This window comes from Triticum aestivum, chromosome 1A, assembly GCF_018294505.1.
Source record: "Triticum aestivum cultivar Chinese Spring chromosome 1A, IWGSC CS RefSeq v2.1, whole genome shotgun sequence".
Lineage (NCBI taxonomy): Eukaryota > Viridiplantae > Streptophyta > Magnoliopsida > Poales > Poaceae > Triticum > Triticum aestivum.
Window position 1 is genome coordinate 225,758,010 of NC_057794.1, and position 19,340 is coordinate 225,777,349.

At 46.4% G+C, this 19,340-nt stretch overlaps 1 long non-coding RNA gene across 12 annotated transcripts; it reads right to left on the reverse strand.

The window, feature by feature from the left end:
- Window positions 1–1,490: 1,490 nt before the first annotated feature.
- On the reverse strand, window positions 1,491–7,043 carry LOC123043766 (uncharacterized). 12 transcript variants are annotated; one of them, XR_006419579.1, is made up of 9 exons: window positions 6,673–7,043; window positions 6,365–6,508; window positions 5,229–5,388; window positions 5,042–5,131; window positions 4,728–4,940; window positions 4,454–4,618; window positions 3,955–4,010; window positions 2,357–2,498; window positions 1,491–2,271 (listed from the first exon to the last, which is right to left on the reverse strand). It is a non-coding gene; the product is annotated as an uncharacterized lncRNA (long non-coding RNA). The 12 variants fall into 12 exon arrangements; XR_006419573.1 differs by having other exon boundaries at window positions 2,357–3,837; XR_006419566.1 differs by having other exon boundaries at window positions 3,955–4,015.
- Between the last annotated feature and the right edge of the window lie 12,297 nt (window positions 7,044–19,340).

Genomic DNA, 19,340 nt, shown 5'->3' on the forward strand with positions numbered 1-19,340 from the left:
ATGTACATATCAATACCCCTACAGTAAAACATCTGACAAAAACACAACAAGTATTATTAAAAAATTGATAAATATTGTTAAGTAATGAACAAATACACACACAAATCCCTACTATTAACTTCTGACAAAACCAAATAAAAACTATAGACAAACAATTGATAAAACTAAACTATAGATTCAGTACATGGGATTCAAAATGAGACCTACAAAAAGAAGAAAACAAAAGGAATAGAAACACATACCCATGATTCCTCCAAGTCCCCAACCGTCAGGCGACAAACATAGGGTGCACGAAACCCATGGTTGTTGTATAGCAGACATGAAAGTTGCCAACGGCGCTAACACTCGGTGAGCTCCAAACCAGATTCGTACACACAGCGGTCAGCTATACGCACCATCTTTGCGAGACATCCGCATGAACAATTCTCCATGGGAAACAAATGAAAAAGGAAGAAAACAACAGAGAGAAGAGGGAGGAACCTAGATCTGATTCTCGAGGAAAGAAGAAAAAGGAGGGGGAGACTAAGACACAAACCACACATAGATGGATAGAATTTATAGCCAGGAAGACTCGCAGATTATAAATATAATAAATAGGCAGGTGGGCAGCCAGCTGGTAGAAAGTAGTTATTATACAAGTCATACAACATTGACCGCAAAACAGTTCAACTTCAGATAAAGCAGCAATTCAAATTAATTGTTGGATAGCACGTACGACAGCAGTTCAAAGTGCACATACGAAACATATGTAGATAAAACAACTCATTCAGAGGTACATAGTTGAATTCATTTAGTCATTCAACCATCTGCTCTCTCATAACACAATCTTAAAAACATAAAAATTTAGTACTTTAGTCATAACGATCAAAGAAACGACGCCATTTGGCCCTGGTGGATGGATGTGGAGTTGTGGCTGCTCTCACCCTAGCCCAACTGATGATCTGTATATGGTTCCTTCCCCTGCCGTCTGGGAAAAGTAGCTCCAGTTCATTGGAGTTGCAAGTATCCATCACCTCGCGGGCAAGGCGTCTATTGAACTTTGCCTCCACTTCCTCCTCGGTAGCACATCATGCCCTCTATCTGCGCCTGCGCCTCCTCCTCCTCTACTCTGCTACTGCAGCCCTCACATTGATGGCATCCCCCTCCTCCTATGTGACCTCTCCTAGCTCAGGATCCATCTAAGTTTCTTCGGTGGCATCTGGTGGAATGAAAGTGACAGAGGGTAGGGGCTTCATATTCAAAGTGCAGATGGTTGTGTAGGTAGCCAGTAGAAACTACTTACTCCGATGTCAACGCACAGTAATACTACTTTGACACGGAGCAATCCAACTACAAATACGCCAGTCATTCAAACAACATTGAAAAACACGCAACTTAATTACACATTTTGACCAGATTACAAGAAATTGTAGGCTACAGTCAGCCACCATACACCACCTCCGCCAACGACCAAATCACATGGGAATCCGGGGTAGAAACAACTCAAGAAGAAAAATTCACAACACAAATCTATTCATACAATCTTCATCTCTCTCCCTGCAATGCCAATTCAAAAATAAAACATCAGAAAAAGAAGAACACATTTGCATGGCGGCCATGGCCAACGACCAAGAACACCAAAACTTCTAATCAGAAATTAGAGTGAAAGAATCTCCCAAAACTCTAACACTCCGATCATTCTCACATCCCAACAACACATAAAACAACAAGCGGACATAAAATCGACAGCTACGAACATCATGGTAAGCACAAACGCCCGCAACACCTCCGCCGCCAAATGCACATGTCGTCACCTTCGGTGACTTGAGATCGGAAAACATGACCAGTTGAGCGCACGCACGTGCGGAACCCAATACATGTATCCTCTGGCAATGAATGGCCCGCGGCACCGTGCCGGAGAACCCTCGGAAGCTCCCCATTGAATCCCATGTTTCCGTCTGTCGAAGACGCAGGAAGATCAGTTCAAGTGGCAAACCATGTTAGTCCAACCTGTCAACTTCGTCAGTTCAAATAGGGTAACAGAATAACATTCTGTTACGCGAAACAGAATAGCCCATATGTGTGTGTGTGTGTGTATACTAGTACAAATGCCCGTGCATTGCACCGGCCGAAAAATGAAATATAACCTATTCCTGTGCCATTATGCAATAATTTTTTAATTCAATTTTACGGGGACATTATCTTCTAGTGCTTTTACACAAATCACCCTTCTACTTCTTCCTTTACCCACTGTCCCTGTGTCTCCAATCAAAACACATTATCGCAATCTACCTGCAAAAAAAGGACACTATCACCATCAACGAAACAGGTCATTCATAACCCTCCCACGTGCACACTTTGAATTCCAGACACGTACCATGCCATCAGCACTCAGCATCAAGTTTTGACTACCATCGCTGACATGTATGCACCATACTCGGCACCCTTCCAATTAGCTCACTCCATTTTCCATTCCCTCCTCTCTTTTCTCTTCCTCATCAGATCGTGTAATAGTGCAACTGTAAATTCCAGTAAACCGCTCCATCAGCTCACTAAAGTTATCTAAGTCACTGAACACTGTTCTCTGCAAACCATTTTGTTTGAATATTACTCAAATCTACATTCTAAAATATGTCTACATACATCCGTATGTAGTCTATATTGAAATATCTAAAATTACTTATATTTAGGCGGAAGGAGTAGAAAATAAAAAGCATGAAAGTGTATACCAAGTAGTTCCATATTTGGTTTCAGAGCACAAATTTGTATTCCTGTCAGGAATTTCAGAACTTAGCTTTTGAGTTTTATACAAACAGATTCTCTTGTTGCAGCAGCAGAATGGTCACTGACATTGACACGCAAAGAGAAAACTTGAGAAGTGTAATTGTACTCAAGTGTGGAGCACACATCATCATTATTCTGAGCTGGTTGAACCTTTGTTTTAGACTATCTTTTTTCTGGTTTTATGCCATGACGCTACTGTTTGCGTCATTCTGTTATCTTTTGATAACCATATACACTCTAGGCCATACCAAAAAAACACAGCATCATCAGTTTGGACTAAGATGAGCAATACAAATCTTTCATGAGATCGTGTGGTGCTCAAACAAATGTACAGACATCAGACAACAACATTGAGTACTCATACAGGCATACACCATGTGTAACTATTAACAAATGGGAGTGTAGTGCTCCAATTCCTTAAGAAGCAAAGGCTGTAAGTTATAGAAAGTTGGCAGTGATTTAGTCCAAGCATCCAGAAATGAACTAAATCATTATTAGGTACATATAATGAGAAGAAAAATAAAAATTGTAACAGTTAAGTATTAACATGAGGGTATAAAAATCCAAGAACTAATAGCTCTCTTGGGCCACTGCCAGATTATTATTTTGTTCTAGAGTATTTCCAGATTTGTCGGCACGGCCTTGGGCCATTATCATATCCTGACCTTGCTGTGTTTAATGCCTACATTTAGGTTATCGTCTAAAATCTGTCACCAGCAACAAGGCTACAAAAGGCTCTGCATTGGGGTATCATCAATTTTCACAAGAAAACCTAGAAAAAATAGAGTTTGTAAACAGAGCAGTCTGTCGATCAATGTTCGACAGTGATCAAGAATGCATAGTTAGGAGAGTTCCAAGAGGAAACAGAGTCCTGGAAATTTGCAAGGCTCTCTGTAGTTTGGGACAGCAAAAACAAAACATATGCCTCTCATATAATTTGTTTTGTTCAATTTAAAAACGTATCTTCAATCATGGAAATAGATAAATTGCCATAGGCATACTCCCAAACTATGTGTGCCTCACAGAAGAGGCTCGACAAGAGTCAAAACATATGAACAACGATGACCGGAGCATCTGCATGATTTTAATAGAAGGCATGAGAATAGAAAGTATAGCTCTGCATTTACCTTGCATTATGATGCCACACAATTAATACAAATTAACTGAATTAAAAAAATCAAGGCAACATACTTCTTTCAGTGGTTGTAGCATACACATTGGGGTTGGTCTCTAACAGAGCACGTGAACTGAACTAACAAAGTTGAAATAAGATGAAGTCAATTAGCAAAACCATGTTTTATCAGGGTGATAATAAAGATACAAATTTGACCTCAACGATGATGTAAGCCCTCACATATATTTTATGGCAGTTTAGTATTATGTTTCCCTTCTGGGATAATGGAAGGTTATCTTGTCCCGGTATTATGCATACATCTAGTATGACTCTCAGCCATGCTTTTCTCATGAACAGATTGTTGCTAGATAATATCCAAGTTTAGAATCTAGATTTAGAAGATGAAACAGAGGTAGAAATAGTAGGAAATGCTTTTGACAGTTCACACCAACAGAGATTCATGTACACCATGGTTGCTTATAAACTGATTCATACCATAGTCCACCCAATTGCAGATATAGGAAAAAGATTGGAATTGTTGTAACTCGAGTGATGGTTCAACTGACATAGACATACCTTGCCTGGACACTGAGACTGTCGGGATAGATGAGATGAGGGCAGTGACAAATATCAAGGATGTGAACAATTGCTGCTTGCAAGGCACATGGATGGTGGGCGTCGAGATTGTAGGTCATGCTTGTGTTCACCTCACATCACAGTGTTGCACCTTCCTGGATCAACCTGTATGACACATGTGCAATGCAACACAAATTGATATGACATGAGATAGCGGAAAAAAAAATCAATCGCTAGTTCAAAAATCCTAGAAGAATTCAAGCACATCACCTACATCTTTCTTGCCGATATTCATGGTCTTCTCCTGCAACACGCTGAGGTCGTTGACGCTCCACCGCATAAATTGTGGGATGACGAATAGCGACATCATCATGAAAAAAGACTCCAGGCAACAACATGGTCGTGGTCATTCCATCGGGGGCGTTTCTAAGGACATGATATCACACCAACTGGTACTACACTTTTCGTGAAAAAGTTTGGTAGCACACTTTGTTGAGAATCATGTATCAACACAAATCTTATCAGTATAGGAGCCGAGGTGGAAGATCATATATGTATCTATGATTGTGTATATCTAACATTACATACAATGGAAGTGCATCCAATGAGGCATAGACGAAAAGATGGGTGTCGTGGCTGTCAAGAAAGGTGGTGGGGGGCTGGAAGTTGCCAAGCTAACTGCAGAAAATTTGGATGGTATTAACTGGCAGACATCATCAAATGGTTGATTTACTGAAGAAAACAAGTTCCCAAAAATCATATCAGTGGTGGCTACCTGTCTAGGCTCCGGGGTCCTCAACAGCAGGCAGCGCTGTGCGGCTGCACTCTGACGGGGCACTTGGCGTAGCACTGCTCATCGGACCAGGCAACATGCATGGTAGGCGAGCTCTTTCTCCACTTCTGTAATATACACCCTCATGGAACCTTTTTCTTCTCTGAAATAAATGGTGCATCAGTATTATACTCTCTCTGGAAACATTGTAAAACTGAAACTATGGTCTATGCTGTCAGACAAAAAATGTTGTAAATTGTGTCAGTCGCGCGCATCAATCCAAGCAAACAAAGACCTCCCATAAAAAGGCAAACAAAGACCTTAAGAGCAATGAAACTCTTTGTTGTCTAAAATCAAAAGATTGAATCTGCTCTGCATCGTGATTTATTTTGAACTGTACTGAAGAATCATATAGAGGACTCGTCCTTGCAGCATGACTTTTAAAGTTGGAATCCTTGCAGCACAGCTAATTAATCCCAGACTATAGAGTGAACAGCAGTACAAATTGGTGAGACCTAATAACATCTAGAAATTTTATCTCCCCTGCAATGTCTATGGCGCTTTCATTCGCTATCAATTCCAGGAGTACACACTGCAGTGGTCAATAGGCTGTAACATGAGAGTCCTTTGCGTTGAAATGATCCTTGTCTAGTTGAACCAAGTCACTGAATTCTCTGAAACACGTCATCCCAGCGTTCCCATGCATACTTCCGAAATTAAGAACAACCGGGAAATATAAAGTATTCGGAGCTGCAAATTTCTTTACCCAGCAAAAATCTAGATATTGTATATTTTATAACAGACATCCATGCTAGCGTTACAAAGTACAGCCACCATACAAACAAAATATGGACAGTGAACAGTATCATCTCCAAGCAAAATATACAGCCAGCTACTTCACCATGTTTTTGTTTCAGCGGGTTATGTTTACTCATTACTTTCATATGCCTAGAAACCAAAGTAAGAAATGTTCTCTTGGTAGAATAACGATTTTCCAGATACCATACCTGAGTTGATAACAATATGTGACAAGTGAGACGCCTTGAGGCCAAAACAGAGTCAAGCAGAGCAAGTTTGCATCAACAAGAGAGAAACATAAGCAATCAGGCCAAGGCGAATCTGCAAGGACAAGTTCCAACCTAGGCCAATAATGGTAGACCGGGCGGCGGCGAGGGAGTGAATCCAGGCTCTCATAGTGGCCCAATAGTTTGATGCAGATTGGTAGCACCTGTGTGAACAGGATAAGCTTCTGGTGCTCCTGCAACAGCTCCGACATGTAGTGGCTGCGGCGGCACCGATGCCATCCAATCCGACGACACAGACGGGCACAGAAAACAAAGGCAACCAATTCAGCGAGACCGCCCACCCAGAAAAACGCACCAAAGAACCAATTTTTCTTAACCAGAGAAGAAGGCGAGACCCAATCTCAGCCACCGTCCGTCCTTACCTTCCTATGGCCCTCCTGGGAGAGAAGCAGTCGTCCGCGTTGTGCAGGCCATCCATCGAGCGTCGCACCACGGGCCCCGCCGCTCGGTACCCAGCCCGCACGGCCGCACGGAACTCCCGCACCGGCGGCAGCCCCAAGGGGCCTCCAAGTCGATGCTCGACTCGGCACGGGGAGGGGCTGGCCCCGAGGAGCGGGGAGCCAGCAAATCCGTCAGCCAGGAGCTGGGCGGCGCCCTCCATCATCGCCGTCGTTTGGGGAGGGACACGGTCCCAATCGAGGCGGTGTGGGGCGGGCGGCGCGGGGCAGGAGGTGGCGGCAGGAAGGAGGTGTATATGGGATCGAGGGGCAGGGTCGTGCGAGGCGCTGGTTGCTTTTCTTCTTCTTTTCTCTCGTCGGTACCTGTTCGGGTCTGACTTATGAGGCTGAGGCCCAAGTGGCAACGCTTTAGCCATGTGAGACGATCTCACGGCAAGGCCCAGGTAGTAGTGCGGGACAGATCATGTACGTATGAAAATTTTGCGACGTGGTTCCCAAATTAGTACCACCTTGCATATATGTTTTAAATTCAAAGTGAAAACGTAAATTGACAGGAAAAAAGCGTATTGTGATGGTGAACCCACGGAGTCAATTCATGCTTTATTATTAGGGATAGATGTGTGTGTATGTATGTATGTATATATGTATGTATGTATGTATGTATGTATGTATGTATATATATGTGTTATGTCCTCTATAGCATTCACTTATAGCTATGTCTTCAAGTTGTCATTTTCTGCACTAAGTGAATGTGATCGGACCCTAATCCCTTATGTGCTCATCTCTCCTACTCTCTCTAAATCTTCATATGCATTCTATTGACATGTGTTGATTGTCTTCATTGTGTCCTTGTCAGTCAAAGATTAAGAGACAAACATTTAAAAGGCTTTTATTATCCTTATCCTTTTGCCTGAATCCAGAGAAGTCAGAATGACCACCCGACAAACCAGGCGCGTGTGGGGTCATGGCACAACATTTAAGTTGTTGCATGTGTGCCATGTGGTGCTCAGATGTGAACTGCTAAGGGTAGCTGAGTAATTACACTATGCTGCCCCCTTCCTTATAAATACCCAGCCCCCTGCGGTAATTAATACTTACTCCCCTCATGTCTTGCTCAAACCCTAGCGCCGTCGCTAGCTTCCGTCGTCGCCGGAGACAAAGCACTTCACTGACGCCACTTCTCCATCGTTGTCGTCACGCTGGCCGCGGACATCTTCCTCCCGCCGCCGCCGTAGGTGTTTTCCGCCTCCAAGTTAGGGGGCGGGAGATTGGACTGCTCGGCCTCCTTCCATGACTCGTCAAGCAGTTCATGTATGTTCTAGAGCGATAACTAAAAGTCTATTTTACTGCATGTTTGATCCATTAAAACTTTCTACATCTTCAGAAAGTTGTTTCTTCAATTCCAAATCTGGATCTTCCATACTATAGCATATCATAACCTACAAGTACTTTCACTTATGCTTCACAACTAGTTAGATTCTTCACTTGTACTTATTCATGGACTCGTACAAATCTGGAACCAACTCATATCAATAAGTGAATGTCTTTGCGCTATGAGGTCAATGTCTTCAAACTAATTTATCTTCAAAATCCTCTGAGAATGCATATGACCTCTTCCCCTTCCCTCGCATCTCTAATGCTATCACAGGTACATGTTCGTGGGAGAGTCACTTGGTTCTCATAGTCTGCATTCATTTGCAGAGTTCTTACAGCGTCATACGAAATCACATGAAGCCAGTTCTTGTCTGACAAGCAGAGTGAAGCCTAACACTGTTGTGAAGCCCTTCAGTCTGAAGCCAACGGCCAGTGGCAAATTTGCAAAGAAGGACGACAGACAGTACCATGATAACACTGCAAAAGACCTACCACCAGATCTCTATGAATTGTACAATTCTGATCCTGAAGAGAGCTATGGTGAGCGCCAATCTCGAATCCAATGGATTCAAAGATATTGGGCAGAGCAGTGATTCCTGTACCACTTTGTGACTCCAGAGTATGCGGACAAGAACGCTGTGAGGCCACCCTGGGCTGATATTGTATACAGAAAACTTCACCCAAGGACCAAAGCTCAAGCCATTGAGAGAGGCTTCTTTCCATGCATGGTCATAGCAGAGAATGCCGACCCATCCAGTCTTCGATGGTGTCATGAGGATGATCTGTTTGAAGCCAATCTACAATTTGCTAAAGCTTTAGCAGCTAGAAAAAAGAAGGACTTTGGGATTGACTTCAACCCAGGTCCAGATGCACTAAGGCCCGATGGCAGTCGCGAGGCCGAACCAAATCTTATTGGCCCCTTTGATGACTTCAACACATTTCTGGCACAGTGTGCAGCACAGAGGGCAAGCATTGAAGAAGCTACTGACGATGAGGAACAAACTGCAGCTCCAAAGCCCCCGAAGCATGTAAAGAAGCCAAAGGATTCAAAGACTTCTACTGCACCAAAAGCTTCAAGAGTGAATCCATTGAAATCTACACCTCCTGAATCAAGTGTGCAGTCTGAAGACTTGTTTGGTACCTCTATGAAGATTAAGAAGATCTTAGGGCAAGGCCTTACTCCAGCAAGCATCATGCGCCATGATGAAGATGTAATTGATCTATCCAGTGATGAAAACCTTGCTGATGATGCCCTTGAGCTGCTGATCAAGAGCAAGCAGGAGGCTGAAATATTCAGAGATTTTCCTCTGTTTGATGTTGATATTCAGAACAACTTCATCAATGAATGGTTTGAAGACACTTCCCTTACCATTGATGATTTGCAGCTTCCCATTGGCATCAGTGTGACGTTCAAGGGTTGTATTGCAAAGGAGCTTGCCATTGCTCAAAAGGTCATTGAGCAGAAAAACAAGATTGACCATGAAAATGTTGTCTTCAAGAAGCACATGGCCAAGCTCAGCGTTAGTGATGTTCAGAACTTGAAGATGATGATGGCAGATCTCAAGGATGAGTCCCATAAGTGTCGTGATGAAGACAAGGGCTCCCGAGAGCGCCTCAAATATCATGCTGAGAAATGTCTCCAGGCTCACAATGAATCCTTAGAGAGAAAAGCACTTGGGCATCCAGACATTGACCCCAAGTTGGCTGCTAAGAAGAAGAAACCAACGCAAGCTGAAGCTGAGTCTCAAAGGCAGTAAAGGCCAAGCATTGTCTTCCCAGTCAGCATGATTGGCATGAAGCCAAAGGTCCCATCAACAGCTTCTGAGAGGAAGAAGACGAAGTAGGCTGAGGCTGAAGCTAAGAAGCGTAAAAATCAAGAAGCCTCTGATGCCCCTCCATCATAGAAAAGGCTGAAAACAAAGCCATCTAAAGCTTCAAGAAGGACTCAAGTGCAAACTACCTCATCTGCTCCTGAAGAGCCGCTGCTAGTTGAGCCCATCTCTGTTTCCTTACCAGGTGTCGGATTTCGGGTTCCGCGGACCCTTGAGAGGTTCGAACTCTGGGGTGCGTGCGAAGAACTCAACCACCCCAGTCTTCCTACTTCGCCAATCTCATGGCCTAGCTCGATGAACTCAAAGGAAAAGGGGACGCGACAGTTTAACCAGGTTTGGGCCACCTTGCGGTGTAAAACCCTACTCCTGCTTTGTGGTGTATTGGCCTCGAGGGGCTGAGGATGAACTAGTACAGTGTGAGAACAACCTCAGGAGGAGGAGTGTTCTTGGGCTCGAGCAAGCTGGTCAGGGAGGGTATGATCTGAATGATCTGTCCCCTTCTATGGTAGTGGCTAGGTCCTATTTATAGTGGCCTTGGTCCTCTTCCCAAATGAAGGTGGAAGGGATCCCACAACGGCCAAATTCAAAGGGAGACAACTAGTACATGCTATCCTGACAAAAGTAGTCTTCGCATGCAAAAGCCTCTGGTCGTGATGCCGTGGTGGGCTGGATGATGACCTCTGCCCTGCCATCCTGGCGGTCTTGGTCTTCTTGCACCGGAATGGAAACCTTTGGTTGATTCCTCGGGACTCTGCGCATGCGCTTGCCTCCTTAGCACCAAAGAGGAAACTGGTACTCTGCGCCCGCTGGCGCCCGCCTGGCCTTGGTTATCATGGCTCACGTCATCCGAACCTCGCGAGGTGAGGCTTGCATAGAAATCTCCGCTCCTGGGGAGCCAGCCTGAGGTGGCTGCTCCTTGTGGAGGTCATGGTGTCGTCTGCCTCGCGCGGCTTGGCCCCCCGCGTGGGTCTTGTGTTGTTGATGCCAAAGCTGGGCCGTACCAGGCCGTCGGTGGAGCCACGCCATGGGCCGCACGCAGGCAAGTCTGGGTACCCTCGTTCCCAGAACACCGACAATAGCCCCCGGGCCTAAGGAAAGCTCGAACTTGGCTTCGAGGCGAAGCCAAAGGGCAAGTGTGAAGCTTCGCGGGCCCTAACCACCTGTGGCATTGGTCGACGCGTGGCGATTGATGGGACGTGGGTGTCTCCGCTTACCCACGCTGCCTCGGCAACCGTTTGACTTGACGAGTTCCTACTGCATGCAGAGAAACACCATCATTGCGTGGGATAGTGGACGCCAGCGGTTAGCCTCCCTTCGGCTATAAATGAGGGGAGGGGCGAAGCCCCCCTTGCTCATCTCCGTCTTCTTGCCTCTCGCTCCTTCTTCTTCCTCTTCGTCTCGCTGTCTTGCCTAAGTTCTCATGGCGCCGATTAGGAGGTTCTCCACGGCGGAAAAGGAAAAGGCCCCTCGGGAGGAGCCTGAACCGCTTCCGCCAAAGAAGAGGCTCAGTTGTTCCCGCGATGCCGGCGCAGGACAGGGGTGACGCGGCCTTGGTATGAGCGACCTCTGCCTAGCTTCCCGCTTCCCCTATGCGCCTGCGTGCAGGGTGACAATGCCCATCGCCACGCGGTTCGGGGTCACGGTGGACAGGCTGAAGTCATGCAGCCAGCTGGTCCGCGAACTCACACCGAGGGCAGCTCGCGTGAGTTCGTGGTGTGGGCAACAATGTCGTCGCGCACGTGGATATGGTTCCCAAGGTTCTTTGCCGAGGAGATGTTGCCGATGGGGCCACTCAAGTTGTGGCTGCAGCATGCCGGGTGTTGTATCCTGGCCACGGGGGCGGAGGTCGAGGTCGTCCACCCGGGTGGCATCTTCATGACTTGCGGATGGGGCGAGGTTGCCCGCGCCTGTCATCCAGAAGGGTCCCTCACGATCTACTTTGAGTATGAAGGTGCCTCCACATTGTTCTTCAAGGTCTTCGACGAGGAGGGCCGACGGCTAGAGTGCTACCCCGGGGGAAGCAACCCACATGGCGCGGCCGCGGGCGTCGAGCCCACCTCCGGCCTTGCCGACAGCGACGACTCCTGGGAATCCAGCAATTCTCCCGAGCCCAACGATTCTCCGAAGTCCAACGATGACAGCTACGTGCCACTGAGCTCTCGCCATGCCATGAGCGCGGCAGCAGCGTCCGCTCGGCGTCATCGGTGCTACCCAACGGTCAAGTCGTTCAAGGTTTTCTTCTTTTGTTTCCCTGCGCGGAATTGTGACGAGCCCCATGTGATGTAGGGTAGGAACCCTAACCGGCCGATCTTTCACTAAAGGAGCGGATCCCGCGATGAACACGAAGAATACAAGGAGGGAAACAAGGGAAAACACATGGAAAACACAAGAAAACACTCAAACCAACAAGTATGATCACACATGCGCTAGATCCATGAACACAAAGGAAGATACAAGATCCACGATCAACTAGAGACGATACAAAGGTAGCCGGTCTTCTCCGAAAGGGGGTCTTGAGGTTCTTCCTGTAAAGGGGTCTTGAATCTGCTTGGGGATCTTCTCCGTAGGAGGCGCAATCTCCGAGGAGAAGGTAACCAAGTGGATGAGGAAAGCTCTCACACGAAATATGAGCTAATCCTTTGCTAACCCTAACTAGGAGGAGTTGGAGGAGTATATATAGTCTTAGTGCAAAAGAGGGCGAAGTGGGGGTACATGGGCCTCCGGCCCGAATCCTGCGCACAGACAGGTACCGGACTTCCGCTGGTGGCCGGTCGTCCGGTGGTTCACGGGCGACCGGACGTCCAGTAAGTGTCGGTCGTCCGCTTGGTTTGGCTCGGGCACTGAAGTGATGGATTTCCGGGTTGGGCCTGTCGTCCGGTCGCCGGACGTTCGGAGGCGTCGGACATCCTCTCATTTGGCTTGGGTGCAGGGCTACCGGTCGTCCGGTCTGGACCGGACGTCCGCTCACTGGGGCTCGGCTGGGGCTTCAGACGCCGGACGTCCGGTCCCGGCCGGTTGTCCGGTGGCTGGGACTTTTCCTGCAGCTCTCCTTCTTCTCCGTCTTCACGTCCATCTTCCTCTTCTTCTTCTCATTGATCCTTAGCTTCTCCATGATACCTGAGTATGCACAATGTGTCCATATGAGGTAGTATCCATGTCTCATGTGCATCGAAGTGGAAGTGTGAGAGGAGAGATGTCACCTCGGTTTCAAGAGCTCTCGCACGTGCTCGTGTCATGGGTCCAAGTGGTTTCGTAGGAGATGTAGTTGGGTCCATGGGGATGACCTTGGGATGCTCCGCATCATACCCCCTCCCTTGGGGAAGATCCGTCCTCGGATCAAATTCTTCATCACCATGGTAGGGAGAGAGATCTTTGATGTTGAAGATGTCGCTCATGGAGTACTTGTCGCATGGAATGTCGATCTTGTATGCGTTGTCGTTGTAGTGTGCAAGCACCTTGAAAGGTCTGTCCGCTCGTGGTCGAAGTTTGGACTTGCGTTTTGGGGAAAGCGGTCATTGCGAAGGTGTAGGCACACGAGATCGCCAATGTTGAAGACCATGGGGTGCTTGTTGATGTTGAGCTTGGTCGCAAGTCATTGTACTTGGCGCTCGATAGTATGTCTTGTATCTTCATGCACCTTCTTGAGATGGGTCACACGTGCACTTGCGTCCAAATCGATGCGCTCTTGGAGTGGTAGAGGAAGGATGTCTAATGGTGACAATGGGTTGAATCCGTAGACGACCTCGAAGGGGGACTTGCCGGTTGTTGAGTGTCTTGCTCGGTTGTAGGCGAACTCGGTGATAGGTAGGCACTCCTCCCACTCCTTGGTGTTCTTCTTGATGAGTATGCGAAGTAGAGCGGAGAGTGTGCGGTTGGTCACCCCCGTTTGGATGTCAGTTTGTGGATGATATGCCGTGGAGAAGAGTAGCTTGATTCCGAGCTTGGCGCATAGGGTCTTCCAAAAGTAGCTAAGGAACTTGACGTCGCGGTCCGAGACGATCGACTTGAGCACTCCATGTAGATGCAATATTCCCTACAAAAGGGATTAGCAACATGTGAAGCATCGTCTATCTTGTTGCAAGGAATGAAATGTGCCGTTTTAGAGAAATGGTCCACAACGACAAATATCGAATCCTTTCCATTTCTAGTCCTAGGCAATCCAAGTACAAAGTCCATGCTAATGTCCTCCCATGGTTGATAAGGAATTGGGAGAGGCATGTAAATGCCATGGGATTGAGCTTTGGACTTAGCTTTGCGACATGTAGAGCATCAGCTGGTGAAGCGGTTGACGTCGCGAAACATCTAGGGCCAAAAATTGTTCTTGGAGAGCGTGGCGAAAGTCTTGTCGCGTCCAAAATGTCCCATTAAGCCTCCTCCATGAGATTCCTGCAAAAGCAACAAACGAAGAGAAGACTCGGGGATGCAAAGCTTGTTAGCTCTCATAAGATATCCATCTTTGATGTAATAGCGTTCCCAAGAGGTGTGCGTCAAACACTTGGCATAAGGAGTAGCAAAAGTAGGATCATGCTCATACAAGTCTTTTATATGCTCAAAGCCAATGACATCCAATTCAAGTTGAGTAACAAGCATGCATATGCGAGAAAGGGAATCCGCCATAATGTTTTCCTTACCTTTAATGTACTTGATGACATAAGGAAAAGATTCAATAAATTCACTCCATTTAGCATGATGCTTGTTCAACTTGGTTTGGCCCTTAATATACTTGAGCGTTTCATGATCGGTATGAATGATAAATTCATGAGGGCGAACATAGTGTTCCCATTCATGCAAAACACGGACTAAAGCATAGAGCTCTTTGTCATAGATGGGGTAATTGAGTTGCACTCCGGAAAGTTTCTCACTAAAGTAAGCTATGGGGCACTTCTTTTATGTTAACACACCTCCTATGCCATTGCCACTAGCATCACAATGAATCTCAAAGGGTTTGTCAAAGTTGGGTAAAGCAACCACGGGAGCATGAGTAAGCAAATTCTTAAGCTCATTGAAAGCGGTATCTTGGGATGGTCCCCAAACAAAAGGCGCATTCTTCTTGCTCAAAGCATGCAAAGGCGAAGCAATGGTGCTAAAATCTTTCACAAAGCGACAATAGAAACCCGCAAGGCCAAGAAAGCTACGCACCTTGTTGCAAGTTGGTTGGTTGTGGCCAAGTCTTAATAGCATTGATCTTGGACTCCTCAACATGAACACCTTTGGAAGATACAACAAAACCCAAGAAAACGATCTTATCAACGCGAAAAAGGCATTTCTCCATATTAGCATAGAGATGCTCTTTTCGAAGAGTTTGTAAAACGGTTCGGACATGGGTGACATGCTCTTTGAGAGACTTGCTAAAAACAAGGATGTCATCGAAGTAGACCACAACAAACACACCATTGTAAGGGCGGAAGACATGATTCATAAGACGCATAAAAGTACCCAGTGCTTCCGATAGACCCATAGGCATGACTAACCACTCATACAACCCAAACTTGGTTTTGAAAGTGGTTTTCCGTTCATCACCCTCTTGTATGCGGATTTGATAGTAACCACTCTTAAGATCAATTTTTGAAAAGATAGTGGCACCACTAAGTTCATCAAGAATATCACCAAGGCGTGGAATGGGATACCTATAACGAACGGTCATAGCATTGATAGGTCTACAATCAGAGCACATGCGAAAGCTATCGGCTCAAACTTTCACGCACATGTCCATGGTTTATGAGATGCTTTACTTGCCTTTGTATTTCTTTGGTTTCTTCTAGGTTGACGCGGTAGGGAGCTTTGTTCGAAAGCGGTGCTCCGGGGATGAGGTCTATGCGGTGCTCAATGCCTCGTAGTGGAGGTAGTCCCGGAGGTAGCTCGTCGGGGAAAACATCGTGAAATTCCTGCAAAAGAGAAGACAACACTAGAGGAAGAGTGTGAGAGGTGTTAGTTTGTGGTTCATTGTCCTTGCACAAAGGGATGTAGTGTAGGACACTAGATGGGTTCTCGCACACTCCTCTTATCTCACTTTTAGTGGCAAATAGGACTAAGTTCTTCTTTTCGCTCATCGTGGAGGCGCTCGATTTGGGCTTGTGGCGCTCACTCTCTTTTTGGTGGCTCGCTCTCTCACTATTCTCTCCACGATGGGTGGCTTGCTTGTTGGCGATCACTTGGCTTGGAGACATGGGACGAAATATGTACTCCTTTCCCTTCATCTTGAAGATGTAGTGGTTCGTTCGGCCGTCGTGGATGACTCCTCTATCAAATTGCCACGGGCATCCAACGAGGAGGTGGCAAACGGTCATTGGAACGACATCGCACTCCAAAGTGTCTTCATAGGCACCAATTTTGAAGGAGACTTGTACTCGATGCTCGACATGGATAGTGCCGGAGTCGCTAAGCCATTGCACTTTGTATGGGTGTGGGTGCTTCATCTTGGGCAATTGGAGCTTGGAGCAAATTTCTTCACTTGTGATATTATGAAAACTCCCTCCATCGATGATGACCTTGACGGATCTTCCATTGATGCCGGCCTTGGAGTGAAAGATATGGCATCTTTGGTCTTCTTCTTGGTGATGTTGGAGAGTCAAGACCTTGGAGACAACAAGAGCGGGACTAGAATCTTCATCGCAAAAGACTTGTTCCTCTTCATTGTTCACTTGCCGGTGCATGGCGACTTGCTCAAGAGCGTCCGTTTCTCCTTCACTAATCGAGTCGTAGGTGCCTTCGTTGTTGAGGATCATGGTCTGCTTGTTGGTGCACTCATAGGACTTGTGGCCTCGGCCTCCGCATGTGAAGCATTTGAAGGAACTCGTCTTGACGGTCTCATCGGTTGGAGTGGATGATGATGAAGCTCTCGGCTTGAAGTTGCTTATAGTAGGGGGATGACTTGGAGTTGATGAAGCTTTCTTAGAACTCGACTTGTCGACGTTGCTTGTAGAAGGCTTGGTAGACGGTGTTGGAGTCGTTGAAGCTTGGGTGTTGGAGAAGCCGTATGACTTGGATGAGAACTTGGCATACTTGTAATCGTCTTGCACTTGACGTTCCGCTTTGGTAGCTTGATGCACTAGCTCGATGAGGTTCGAGTATGGTTGGAAATCGGCGATCTTCTTGATAGGATGGTTGAGTCCATTCAAGAAACATGCCATAGTTTGCTCATCATCTTCTGTGGCATTGGCTCTTATCATGGCAATCTCCATCTCCTTGTAGTACTCTTCAACGCTCTTGGTTCCTTGCTTGAGTAGTTGGAGTTTCTTGAAGAGGTCGCGGTTGTAGTAGGTAAGCACGAAGCATGCTCTCATGACATCCTTCATTTGTTCCCAAGTAGTGATCGGTGGTTCTCCTCTTGCCTCTCGGCGCTCGATAACTTGTTCCCACAAAATGAGGACATAGTCTTGGAACTCAAGGGATGCCATCGCAATCTTCTTTTCTTCGTCATAGTTGTGCAAATGGAAGATTTTTTCGACTTTCAATTCCCATGATAGGTACTCTTCGGGATCGTTGCTTCCATTGAACTTGGGCATCATGAACTTGAGTTTTCCGTAGCGTTGCTCTTCATTGTGTTGGGGTCGAGGATGATGACGCCCATGTTGTTGATGATTGCCAAGCTCGTGTTGCTCTTGGTGAGGAGGGTTGTCAACCTCATGTTGCTCTTGTCGTGGAGTATTTCCATTGTCTTCATGCTCTTGATGAATTTGATGTTCTTGGCGAGCTTGTGGAGGAGCTTGTCGAGCTCGAGGAGGAACTTGACGATGCACGCGAGCTTGAAATCTTCATTCGTGAGCTTCTTCGTGAAGTGCTTCTTCATGTTCACGATCTTGTCAGCCTCGGTTGGCTACTGCTCGACTTGAATCTTGGAGGGCACATTGCGCCGCAAGTGCTTGAGCTTCACGGAGTTGTTGTTCTTGGCGTTGTGCCTCGGCATCTTGTGCATCTTGGTGTAGACACGCACGCTCTTCCTCTTCATGTTGGCGTTGTTGTTGCCGTTCTCGTGCTAGCGCAAAAGCCTCTTGGGTTTGACATTGTCGGCGCTCTTGAGAGTCGGTGTCTCGTAGAGGATTGAGGCTTGCTTGCCTATCATTGCGAGCGGCACGGCGAAGAGTGCTCGATGTCGATGTACTTGAGCCAGAGAGGGTGAAGTCGGAGTGTCGACTTGAGCGGCTCCTTCTTGATGAAGACGAAGTGGAAGAAGAGCGGTTGAGCAACAAAGCACGAATCTCGTCCATTCTTGAATCGTTATCTTGCTTGTGATCGACGAGCTTGTGGTCGAAGTAGTCCCTTGTATGTTGCTCGGAAAGTCGCAAGTCGGTGCCGAGGTTGTCGATGCGTTCACTCATTGCTTGTTGCTCTTGATGCAAAGCACGTTGTGCACCAAAGAGGTGGCTCTTGGTGACGTAGGAGTTCATGTCGTCGTCGTGCTCAATGAAGAGTGGGTTGCTAGAAGTACTTGGCCTATCCATCATTCCAAGATAAAAAAATGTGAGTGGTAGAAAGAGAAGAAGGAATACCAAATGTACCTTGACCGAAGTTGAAAGTGGATCAATGATCACTCCAATGTGGACAAGGAAGTAGCACGATTGGTACCAATTCTTGTCGGTTTCTCACACCTACACAAGTAAAAGCTTATGGTTGAGCTTGGTTAGGATGGTGGCACAAAATTTGGTGCTATTGTAAGTGAGCTTCAATAATGTTGGAAAAGATTCGCAAGATTGCAATGCAACAAGTAGACCAAGCAATGTAATGTACACGGAAACACACACGCAAAGAGATAAGTGGGGTTGGGCAACCAAGGTTGAGCCAAAATGTGGAATCCACAAAAATGCTCTTGTTGCACAACACTAGAGAGATGCTAGCACGAATGCACAAAAGGCGGATACAAGACTTGTGCACAACCTACTAAGCAAAAATGCAATGACTTCTATCCCAAGTATGTTCTGTGCAAGGTTTTTTGATGATCTGATCCAAGATGATCTTATATGACAATCTTAATGTTGTATGATGCTATGGTGCTTGCTTGAAAGCTCTTTGCTTATCTTTTCCTTTTGCTTAAAAGCTTGTTTGGCTCTTTGATGTTTGAGCTCTTTTCTCATGCAATGCTTGACGAACCAAGAGAGTAATTGTGTATGCAATGACAACCTTGTGACACAAGAGATGATACCAAGATATGCAACAATGATGTATGTATGCTATGGGAAGTATGATCACTAATGTGCACAAGTCTCATTGCCGGCAATACTCAATGGCTAGTCTCGATGGGTAAGCAACGCAAAGGAGTAAGGCTATGATGGCTATCAATGTAATGGCAAGAGTGATATGTCCAATATCAAGGTGAGGTTACCGTTTCTTGCGGACAGTATGGTGTCAAAATGGTGGCACGAATACCAAGATATAGTCGAGGTGGTCGTTGTTGATGATGCGTCCGTGGCGAAGATGAGGGGCGGTGCT